Source organism: Panulirus ornatus, chromosome 31 (genome assembly GCF_036320965.1).
Source record: "Panulirus ornatus isolate Po-2019 chromosome 31, ASM3632096v1, whole genome shotgun sequence".
NCBI classification, from domain to species: Eukaryota; Metazoa; Arthropoda; class Malacostraca; order Decapoda; family Palinuridae; genus Panulirus; species Panulirus ornatus.
In genome coordinates this window covers 8,003,235-8,015,966 of record NC_092254.1, presented here as the reverse complement: position 1 = coordinate 8,015,966, position 12,732 = coordinate 8,003,235, and the positions used below count along the sequence as shown (strand labels likewise).

General features: G+C 43.7%; 1 long non-coding RNA gene across 1 annotated transcript in view; it reads right to left on the bottom strand.

The window, feature by feature from the left end:
• Nucleotides 1-12,732, bottom strand: part of LOC139758872 (uncharacterized) — a 58,682-nt gene that overhangs the window by 39,429 nt on the left and 6,521 nt on the right. The window lies entirely within an intron of this gene.

Genomic DNA, 12,732 nt, shown 5'->3' with positions numbered 1-12,732 from the left:
AGAGAGAAATAGACGGACACATGTAGACAAAGCCACAGATACACACACTTACATATATTTACAGAGGGAGGCCACGGAAAATACGTATTGAACCATCCATTCAAAAGAACACAACAGACAAAAATAAATAAACTGGGCTAGGAACCTCACACTAATGCCACACTGTATTGCCATCACCCATCCCAGACTGTAGGTGTCTTGGGATGATTTATCCCATCTACGGGATCCCGTTCAATAAAGATCATGTCATCACTTGCCTCAGTAAACTTACACAACCATCCTCCGTTGCATTCTTCGAGGCAGGCGGAGTTACACACCCCCATGGCGAGATGATGAAGTCGTAGTGACATGCGAGGAGGCACGGTGCAGGTGAGGAGAGACAAGAGAGCCGGGGTTATGGTGATGATCCACCATAAATAAGCAAGTCGCCACAGACTCCCGACTGACACAGATATTCTCCTAAGTATATCAGACGACCCAACTTTTCCTCTCCGCCCTTCTTGAAAGGCTTTAAGTCAAAAGAAGTTATGTTTGGCGACAGAAGTGACAGAATTCGTAGGAGGTTTATGTCTGTGTCTTTCTGTCTGTGTTCGTCTGTGCCTTATCTATTCTGTGCACGTCTATGTATGTCATCTTTTCTGTGTCTGTGTTTTTCAGTCACTTGTTACACGTCACTAACCACCTACATACCACATGCTATCCTATTGACCACACACTGAACACCCACGTACCTCACTCCATCACACACCTAAAATCCACCTACCATCCCACTTAACCTTCAACATACCATCCCACTGAACACTCATCACCTTCCACCTACTACACACCAACTTCCATCCACCTACCACACTATCCCTCACCCTCAAGCCTGGAAACGCACACAAAACACACATCATCAAAATGACAACTTGGTGATGCCTCCTCCTCCTCCTCCTCCTGCCCCACCCACTATCCTCCCTGCCACTTACACCGAGTCCAGTGTCAACATCTAAATCCTAATATGATATACAGAACCAACAGGCGAGCCGCCATCTCGTCGTTAAACCCCTGGCAATATATGCAGCCAAGCAGTAACGAAAAACACCTCCACTTAGCATCCTCTCTCTCTCTCTCTCTCTCTCTCTCTCTCTCTCTCTCTCTCTCTCTCTCTCTCTCTCTCTCTCTCTCTCTTCTCTCTCCAGACCAACCAGTGAAACGTCCAGTTTCCCAAATAGACCGGTGATGAACCTCACGTCCACAACCCCGTGCTGCCACCAACCTCACCTCCACAAACCCGTGCTGCCACCAACCTCACCCCCACAGCCCCGTGCTGCCATCAACCTCACCTCCACAACCCCCCTGCCATCAAGTTCACCCCCACAATCTCCCTGTCACCAACCTCACCCCCACAATCTCCCTGCCACCAACCTCACCCCCACAGCCCCGTGCTGCCATCAACCTCACCTCCACAACCCTCCTGCCATCAAGTTCACCCCCACAATCTCCCTGCCACCAACCTCACCCCAACAATCTCCCTGCCACCAACCTCACCCCCACAATCTCCCTGCCACCAACCTCACCCCAACAATCTCCCTGCCACCAACCTCACCCCCCACAATCTCCCTGCCACCAACCTCACCCCCCACAATCTCCCTGCCACCAACCTCACCCCAACAATCTCCCTGCCACCAACCTCATCCCCCACAATCTCCCTGCCACCAACCTCACCCCCCACAATCTCCCTGCCACCAGCCTCACCCCCACAATCTCCCTGCCACCAACCTCACCCCCACAATCTCCCTGCCACCAACCTCACCCCCACAATCTCCCTGCCACCAACCTCACCCCCTTTCTTTCGGGTCACAGTCACCCTTCCAATGGAGTTTCGTACCTCGAGTATATTTGTCTTAAGATTTATGTTCCATCCTCAATCCTGCAGAGTAAACCCGGCGCTGATGATATGTGATATACCAAAAATAAATTCTGCTCTCATAAGTGTCGCCGAGTTGACTATTTGTTCAGTCATTTTAATCTTGGGGCTGGGCAAGAACACTGAGAAATATTAGCCAACTTTGGGTGCTTGGCAACGCTGGTCCACGTATGCATGAATGATGTTATCACAAAACTTTCCTCTAAAAGACACAACAGGATCGTTCTGAAAATTTATAGGGAAACACAGCCTTCGTCTTCCTGGGTTTAATAAAGATTATGTGTGCTGTGTTAGGCTGGGAGCGGCGGAGGCAGAGGCGTTGTTACGTTAGATTAATATCATTACTGCCTTTCGCCATGGCTGACTCGCGCCATTTCTCCCGTCCCACACACACACACGCGCACACACACACAAAGAGGTTAATGTCAGTAAATGATTTAGTTTTACCGACTGCATGTTGTCGCTTATCACTGACTCACTCCTTCAGTTCGAAGACACAACACCCTTCAAACACGACGTAGTGCGACCCTTTACCACGACGTGCGATCCTCGAGTGCAATGGCACGACCCTTGAGCACGTCGGTACAATTCTTGGGTATGATCGCCCTTGTAGTCGTACTCAAGAGGATCGTGCCGTCGTGCTCAAGGGGGTTGAAATATATCGAGCGAGACGTCTGACTGCTTACAAAAGCCAGTGTTCACTAGGTATTACCTACGAAAGCATCGTGATAGTAAAGTATTTTTCTTCATATTTGTTTGATATAGATTCAGATATTGAATTTCTATATTTTCTTCCCATTTCCTGTAACACAGATACCAGTTGGAAGTCGAAGAAAACGTGGACCGTTGTTATGCACTTTTCTGCCCTTCTCCTGTTCACTGATCTCCTAGAGTTACTATTCATCGGTCAAGGACGATAATCATATCTTTCACTCCAGTTACCTAAACCATCAATCCATACCAATCGAGGCCAGTACACAGCGGCCTCTCGCAACCATCACCTCGCCGATTCGTGTTTAGCATTCAATTCTTTTAACCTACTTTCCCGATTCTTTGTAAAGTTTGAGAGACCTTTTTCATGGCGGCTATTTCGTACGCCAAGCGCAGATTAGCCTGCAAATGGCTGCCATTGGCAATAAACATCACAGTGTTACTGGCAGTCCACCAAACTGAATGTGTTTTGAGGCCTCTATACCAGAGAGCGGTTGACCGCCAGGTTGCCACAGCATCCTTTCTCGACATGTAATATTTTTCTCCCATTTTTCTATTACGAAATCTATATAATAGATGAAAAATAGTCTCGTTACCAATGATCGCATTCGATCTGCAAAATTCTCCCAGTTAAAAGGTTAAAACTCGGCGATATCTAAAATGAAATCTAAATATCGTGCTTTAATGCTATTTCCAATACTAACCGACCATTCCGTATGCAAACAATGGCATTATATACCTGATAATTATCCCGGCATGAGAGGGACAGTCATGGGGATGCTGTTAGACAGTCAAGCCCACTATGCCTGTCTGCTTCCTGGTATAGTTTTACCCAAGCAAACAACCTTTACGTATAACAATTATAAAAGAAATTTGAAAAAACAAAAGATCATATGGGAATACCATTCGAATCCTTATCAAGTGTATATATACCTCAGTTCAGGAGAGCTAACTCTGAAGGTTTCCAATTATTTCTCGTTCAGCAAATACCAACTTCAAGTATTCCCTAACAGCAGGTCTTACTTCATTAAACCCCCCTCTTAACCACACTCCCTTTCAAATTCGATGCCCGTTCGTGTGGTGTGCGTGACAGTGTAACATCCCGGCGTATTATGTTACCATGTGATTATCATGATGTAACGTGGGTCTAACACCTTACCATATAGTTCCCTGACATGCTAGCTACCGTGTGGGTTAGCGTCATCCTATCAAAGTTCTCTTCCATGGGAGGGTGTCATGCAACCACGAGAGAAATCTAACGTTAATGATATACAATCCATACTTTAAGTACGTGTCAAATTACCTCTCTGGGTTTCATATGTTTATTTTCATCCTTAGACTGCAGTTAATTCAAAGAATATGATCATTATGTTTACTAGGATAATATTATGTTTACTAGGATAACGTCACCACACACTGGTGCCCTTTAATACCACATGATCCACGCCATGACAACCAGGCAGCCAGCCAACTAGCCTAGCCATCGAACAAGACAGACACTTCTACAAACGGGACAGAGACGCCACTAGCTTGTGGTATACTTCCTCTTTTGAGCATTACGAGTCTCGACATGGAAAAAGTTTGAATCAAATTGTATCCTCGTCTGTTCTTTGCTGAACACTAAACCGCAGCGAACCTCGCTGAACTGTGACGTCAAGCATTTCGTATGGCTACCCAGCTAACTCCTCCTTCTTTTGGACACTAGAGTAAATCAGATGAAGATGTCCGTAATTGATTCATATGATCGTTCTAAAACCGTACGAAAAGTCTGCAAGCGCGTCGTTGGTCTAAGAGCCATGATGTTACTGGGGAAAAATTATTGGTGTTCAATGGAGATGGTTATACAGTGTGACGTCCCTGTTTTCGACGGTCCATCTCAAAACGGTAATAGTTTTTTTTTCAAAATTTGTGACGGAAGGGAAAAAAAAAAAATCTCGACGCATATAGCCTGTGAGTGTGGCTAAGAACCAGAGTGATCCAAGCAGTGGTGAAGTTTGATAAGACAGAAAGAGGCAAGAGACAAACCAGATCATAGAGTGAGAAACAATAGGAAATACTTAAGGGCCACTTCGTATAGCCAAGTCCCCGGTAGTATTGACGAGGTAACTAAGCTCCTAACAGTTATGTTGATCAACAAACTAAAGATAAACATAACTGCAGGATGGGCATCAAATCTTCGACTTCCGCACAACCTCCCTCGACAACCCTAAGTCCAACAAGTTTTCTTTCATCTATATTAAGGCGTAGCTGGACTCTGGCCTACGAGTTGTTACACTGCGAGCGAAGGAATCTCTTCAGCGAGGCTGTATCATGATCATCAGAGGAAGGAAAAGATAAGACTCGACAATGACCTTTTCGCTCCAACGGATAATCCTTCATCACTCTGCTCCTAAATGGAGTGCAGGCTGCCTCGAATCTGTAGTGCCTTTAAGAAGGTCTTGGAATGTATAATGTGATAGTACCCTCGTTCTAAATACTAGCTTTTAATCATTCATTCAATATTCTATTCTTATTTTGCTGTCTACCTCCGTAGAAATTCCATCATTTTCCTTCTCATATTCTTTGTCCTCCCTCTTCCATTCTCTTCAACTGGACGACATTCTCCCACCTTATGTACACTCCTATTCTCTCTCCCCCTCTCATACGACACTTTCTCTCCTTTCCTCAGTTCGTTATACCTTCCGCAACATTGCCTCTTCCTACCCCAGTATCCTCTGCTCTTTCCCAGCTTCCTTCATTGCTTAATCCTCCCCTCACTACCTAGCGAGAGAGATATATATACACACACACACACAACCCGCGTGTATAAAAAGTTTATTCTCGTTTCCTTCGTACCCTTCAACGAAGATATCTTACTCCTACACTCTCGCCTATCTGGTTGAATCTTCTTTCTCTTCCTCTCTCTCACGTCTTGTATCTTTTGTCTTCCTCCGCTTCATCTCGTTAGTCCTCGTCCACCACCATCATGCCACGCCCTTAAGTCTTAACATTAAGTCCCCTCTACCCTGACAACAACTCTCCCTTCTTTTAATTCTCTCACGTTCTCTATCCCTCACTCTTTCCTCAGACTTACCCTCTGCACCATCTATCTTACCGTGGTATATTTACTCCCCAATTTCTTCTCTTTCTTAGCGTGTCGCGCCTCGTTCTTCACGACCACCCCAACAGCCAGCATTCCCTCCCCCATTGGCAGGAGTGGCCGCGCCCCTTGGCCCGGCCTGGCCTGGCCCGTTCCTCACACTAAGCCAGAACTTTCCCCCCCGCTCCGTTCCTTAAGTCCCAGACGCAATCAAGTGGAAGATCCCGCGAGACATGCAAAGAACTCTTTTTATAGCAGCTTTTGATAATGAAATAAACAAGACTTGGAGGCTTCAGCTTCCTGTGTGTATACGTCGAGATGGACGGCCTCTTGCTGAAGGAGATTGCGCTGTGCACATCCTGCACCTGATATACTAAAAGAGAAAAAAGAATAGCCAAAAATTTCTCATTACAACGAGGAAGTGGGTTAACACCGTGTGGCAACAGATGTTTAGTTTGGCTCGATGTGCTGCCTCTAGTTTGTATTTACCTGGAGTGGATTAGTTCTTGATATATATACACAACCCCTAAACTCACACACGCACGTCATCTTACCTTGTACTACGCAAGAACTTGACGGTATTTCATGCAATGCCAGTGTTCCTTGAAACACGAAAGCACGACCCCTGGGTTACGATAGATGGCCACTGACCTGACCCTCAACGAATCGGGTTAAACCTCAAACGAGGCCAAATACTTTTTCTTCAACAGGATTATTGACATACTTAAAGGAGGTGAGGGCAGTATCATGGACACGTTTAAACACGCAAGTATATAGATATTTCACTTCAAATCCACGATTGACTTTCTTTGCACTTCCTTTGATAATCAAAGAGTTTTTCATTATGTCTTTCTGTTCTTGCCTCACTAATCCAGTAGTTTGTCCTTTAGTATCACAAACAGTCGCGTTAGAACCAATTGGTCTGTTGCCGTTTGAATTCCTTTCTATTACATTAGTTTTATTCCGCTAAATGTCAGCAACCCAAAGTATAAGGTCAGAATGAGATGCGCTTATCTTGTGACGAAAGTTCAAGCAATTCATTCAAGCTTTAAGCTTCTTCAACAGGAATATCACGTGGATAGCCTAATTAGACGAAGGAGTCCCATTGCGATAAAGACACTATCTGTAATCCCTATTTTCCCCTCGTTATTTCCACTTCAACATGATCACTTCGTCACACGATATCTTTTCGGACGCACGTACCAACTACAACTATATAAATGGGACAGAGGGATGCACCGTGAACGAGTTGATATTCAGGGAGAGTCATGGGTTTTGCGAACTGCTAAAAGGTCAAAGATTTGCAATAAACGAAAAAGTACTATCTGAACCATATAAATAAAATCATGGCCTGTGAAACCGAAAAAAAAAAAGAAAAATCGTTCAACAAAGTGATAGTGAAACAATTAAGTCTGGATATAGTTACAATATGTTGCATATGAAAAACGTAACACCTTTATGACGCATTAACAAATGCGTTCGGGCTTTTTTTGATGTAGCAACGTATAAAACTAGGGAATTCGGTAACAGTGAACTTTTAAAGGTGAAATATTCATGAAACAATATATATATATATAATATATATATATATATATATATATATATATATATATATATATATATATATATATATATATATATATACATATATATATATTATATATATATATATATATATATATATATATATATATATATATATATATATATATATATATATATATATATACCATGTCATCCATCTAATGTGCACGTCAAGTTGTTCATTTCTCTCTTAAGATCTTTCCCACATAAGAATGCCCTAGAGTGATATAGAAGTCCTCTGCTGATATAGGAATCCCTCAGAAAATACACCCAGACCATTGGGTTAATATAGGAAATCCTCCCCTTGTAAATTTTACTGAGGCAGGCCCCCCCCCCCCTCCCCCAATCTGACCCAATCCAAAGGATAAAGGAGGTGGTCGCTCTTCCATACATGGCTCTCCTTCATTCCCAGCGACCCGCCCAGATCTTCAATCTGGTGGAATATGGGAACCGGCCGTACCAATCACAGCCACCGGTTCGGTCGACCGGTCCTGCCGGGTGGCTGTCTGTCTGTCTGACTGTCTCCCTGGCGGCTCTACCAGTTCATACCAGCATCGACAGCAAAAGTGGGAAGACGAGGAGGGACAGGCACGAGTGTAACGAGTGATTCATTGAAAGGGACGAGTAGAAAATGAGGCTTAGTGGAAAGGAGGAATACATGGAACGGAACTAGGAGACGGGGAGTGGAGAGTGATGTAAGAAAGTATGAAGTAGAGACAGATTTAAGCATGGAACGGAATGAGACGAGGGTACAGAATGATTAAAGGATGAGAAGAAACAAGTGTACAGGAAAGGATACGAATGTAAAGACAAACGCAGAGATTGATTGAGAAAAAAGAGAAAATTGGGAACAATGACAAGCGAAAGTGAAAAGACATGCGAGTAGAATAGAAAAATAAGAGGAAATAAAGATGCCAAGAAGAAAAATCACGAAATAATGAAAAGGAAGAGAATGGCAGAGAAAGGGGGGAAAAAACGCAGTTCAAAGAAAATGGACAGGACGTGAAAACGAAAACTATTAGAAAATGTGAGGGGGTGACTAGTGCAATACGAGGAGAAAATTATGAAGATCAGAAGCAAGGTAAAAAAGCGACTCAAGACAGAGTAAAGAGATGTAGTGCAAGTCATAAAGTAACAAAATGAACAAGACAAAAAAATAAGATGAAAACCAGTTAAGCAAAAACATACGAGCAGAAGAAAAATAATTCTAGAGATTAAAGGAAAATGGGAATAGCTAATATTGTAGTGGCAAAATAGAGGAAGATGAGAGGCGGAGGTAGCGTGTGGAGGGGAGATAAGAGAGGAAGTGATGACATCATATATATCGGCTCTGGTATTAGTTCGGTGCTGGGGGTGAGGAAGGAGGAAGGAGGGGGTGGGGATTCCATCTGTTGCTTTAATATCTATATTTAGGCCTCGGGGGAGGAAAAATGTCGGCAGCCTTCCCCTTCCCTTGTTAACTCCCAGGATGCCTCGTAGAAATGATGTCCTCCATGCTGCTATATAATTCTAACCTTAGCTAATTGAATGTATCTTGTCACACACGCACACACACACATACACTGGGGAACACCCTAAAGCAAAGCTTATTTATACCCGGCTGAGGTACACACATCACTCACAAACACACCAAGTTTACCGTTGCCTACCTCCCCTCACCAGCGTACAGAGACGACCAACTCCATTCGTGTTCTGAGCCACAGTCTACGAGAAGGGAACTAAACGGGTTTTAAATTTCCCCAAAAACATTAAACCAAATCTAAATGTAACACTACCTTAAGTCGGTAAAACGTGTCGTCTAATGACGAGCGAAAAAAATTGGAAAACATTATATTCATAAGAGAGATACGAAATTAGATATTCATTCAGGCCGCTTGATGAAAGCGTTGTCGATATTTTCAGTTTTCTGTACAGTTCCATCTCATGTTCGATTCCTGTAATTCTTCATGTGTTTTCTCGTCTTCGACCGTCTTGTTGGTCGTCAGTGTATCAGACGAGCAATGCCACCTGAGCCTGACGGCAGCTTTGGAGAACTGGATATCTTCGCTGACCACCAACGACAACTGGAAATCTTCTCAGACGACCAAAGGCAACTGGAAATTTTTGCAGAAGGCCAAAGGCAGCTGGAAATCTACCCTGACAACCATTGTATTATATCAATATGTAACACAAGCTGAACGTTTGGTTCAGGAGAACCTTCTAGTGGAAAAAAGTATATATATATATATATATATATATATATATAAAAACATACACCTACATCTAGCAAACACTGGGCTGCTGTTCATGCAACAAACAGACGCTCAAGACAGACTGCACAAAAACTCGAGTATGGAGTTTACACACGTGAAAAGAAAGGCCGACGCACAAACATACAGAGAGAAACATAATACAGCGCATACACAAACACCGTAGTGCAGTGGTTGTCATTGCGACCCATGAAATCTAACGGGACCAGGTTCGAATCCCGGGATGGGCGGAAGGCCCACAGCCAACTCAGTTGTTCATCCTCCCATTCGGGACTGGTTAAGAGCCCACCTGATATAAGCTGGCTCCCATTCGGGACTGGTTGACAGATGACCTGATATAGATAAGCTGGCATGTGTACGTCTGTATAGATATAAGGTTAAGACATGGTATGTGAAGAAGGTTAATAGACGGGGCAACACAAGTGTAAAACTACTCCTGTATGATACACAAACAATTCCATAGTATGAATCACACAAACCTTCACGTATATCGAAACATACAGAGAAACACGGGCGAAAACACACAATATACCCGTAACCTCCGCGCAGGTCAAACAACCTAAAGAAAACGGAGGACCGAAAACCGAGCGACACAGAAACGGTGTCGATATCTGTCAAATTTTCCACCGTCATTGCCAGTCCCTCCTCATCCGATCTTGATGGTAGAGTCTGGCAACAACATAGGATCCACCACGAGCCATAAACACCCACACCAGCCAAATATGTAACAGCTTTTTCTCCAGACTTTTATACCAGAGAACATCACCCGGGCGTCTCTCTCTCTCTCTCTCTCTCTCTCTCTCTCTCTCTCTCTCTCTCTCTCTCTCTCTCTCTCTCTCCTAAATTAAACTTGGGGAAAATCCTCATGTTTAAAATTCCCAACTTCGGGGAGTCTCACTGCTTATCGTCCTCTTGTGCTTCGAATGACGATACTTTCCACGTTCCTCTGTTGAACAAACTGACGTAAACTCGCTGACGCAGGTCATCTTACGACAAGAAATACTTAGGAAATATTTATATATATGAAAAATACGACTTTTGAGACGCCATAAGCAAGAGTAAAAACACAATACCTTTCCTCATAAGTCCCACAGTATACGACGCAGCTGGGAAAACACCGTAACTGAAAACTCACGAATGCAAATGAAAACTGTGGTAAAGAATGAGCAGCCACCTTGATGGATGAATTGCAACCCACGTCCGCCTGGATGAAGCTATCTGAAAACAGCTGCTGGCTCCGCAGCCTCCCCCCTTGGAAATATTGTTATGTTGGGTGACGTGGATGTGATTGCCCCGGGGAGATCCGCTAGCCTCCTGCCTGATTGTTCAAGATACACGCTCTTTTGGCAGACATACGTCACCCAACAGCTACTGAGCTCGCCTTCCTCTGTGGCACATATGCATCACTGAGGATCGCTGTATTTAGTCCCTTTGTGTTAATATAGGAGTTTTTCTTCAGGTTTCCTACACAAACCCTAAATCACTAAATGAATATGTACATATCATATATGTCTATAAGGTTTATGAAATCATTTATCAGTTCGTTTATTCTTACTGTATCACTAACACCCTAAGTAAAACATGTCCTTTGGAAGTATTTCCTAACCCATGAGTCGTGGAGATGGCAAGGATCAATACTCATTATTACTAATAGTATAAATTGCATTGGATGAGCATGTGAATAACAAGTTCCTGAAGCGTGTTCCTTGTTGGAACTTTCGTATCGTGAACGTCTCAGCTCCACATGACCGTCATCTGAAACCTGGACATCCCTTCCTTCCTTCCTTCCTTCCTTCCTTCCTTCCTTCCTTACTTCCTTCCTCCTCGTAACTCACGTCAGCGGGCAACCCCGAACGATTTAGCTTTTTTCTTTTTTCTTTTTCAATCTTTTTTCTGCTATCAGTAGCTAGTTCACTGTAGCGACTGGTATTAATCATATAAGCGGTGGCGCAAAAAGGGGGAAGAAAAAAAAAAATGGTAGATATTACAATGGGTTTTCGCCTGACTTCAGTAGACAGATTATACAATATACTTTCTAAAGCGACGCATCACCCTCCTCCCCAACACCAAACCCTTCCTCCCTCCCTCACCAACCTCCCCCCAACCCTTAGCCTCCTCCTTTCCATCAGTCAGGCTTGGCCCCTCCCTGCACAAAGCCCAGTATCACGCTAGAAGCAACCATTCGTTACCCCCACACACAGAGATCCGATACAGATTCGACCTCTGTCGACCCATCACGGCCAGCATCAAGGCCACGGGACAATTTACATTTCTTTGGCAACTTTAACCCTCGTGTGACTTGGGCTCCGCATGGTGGGGGGAGGTATTATGCGCAGGAGGCGCGGCGGTGCAGAACGTGCGTGCGCAGACCCCGGAGAAGCCAAGGGGCCTATTGCGCTTCGCGGACCTCTGCGCTGAGGGTTCTGACCAAGTCATACGCGCGGACGCGGAGGAGGAAGCCAAGCGAAACGGGTTCTGAGGAGGATATGAACCTGACAAACTGAAGCTTCGAATCACCCAGACGTTATACAGTGACGCGCATGTGTCACGTACATCGAGAGTAAATACGCTTAAAAAAAACGAAGGTGCAGAAACACATACTATGAAAATATATTAGTCTGAAATGTGTATGAGTTTCAGTTCTTACGACCCCATCCACGCTCACTGTGGAGACCGAGTTTGATTCAAAGTTACCACTGCATTCAGGCTAAACCTGAACGTAAAGTATTAGCTACAAAATACATACTAAAAAAGTATATGCCAGTAAACAAATTTCAGTTTCAAAAAAGCAGTTTAAAAACGACATAAAGTATTTCCTACAAATAGATATTTTCTACCAAAAAGTATCTACTACGAAAAGTATCCGCTACAGGAAAAGTATCTGCTACGAAAAAGTATCTACCATAACACAAGCATCAGCTACAGACATCAACAGTAATGATAATCTACAAAGACAACTCAGAAAAAAAGTATTTACTGAAAAAGTACCAAACACAAAAATATACTAATAAAATTGTAGGTCACAATTAAAAAAAAACACAAAAGGCGTCTCTTAAAAAAAAAAGAATTCCATAAACTCACCTCATCTATGATGGGGTCAAGAAAAAAAAAATATCTATGATATTTGCGGCTGTTCCACGTAGAGCCAAGCTGACGTGCAAACAAAGGGACCGACATCAGGTTCAGCTTTAAGCTAAGGT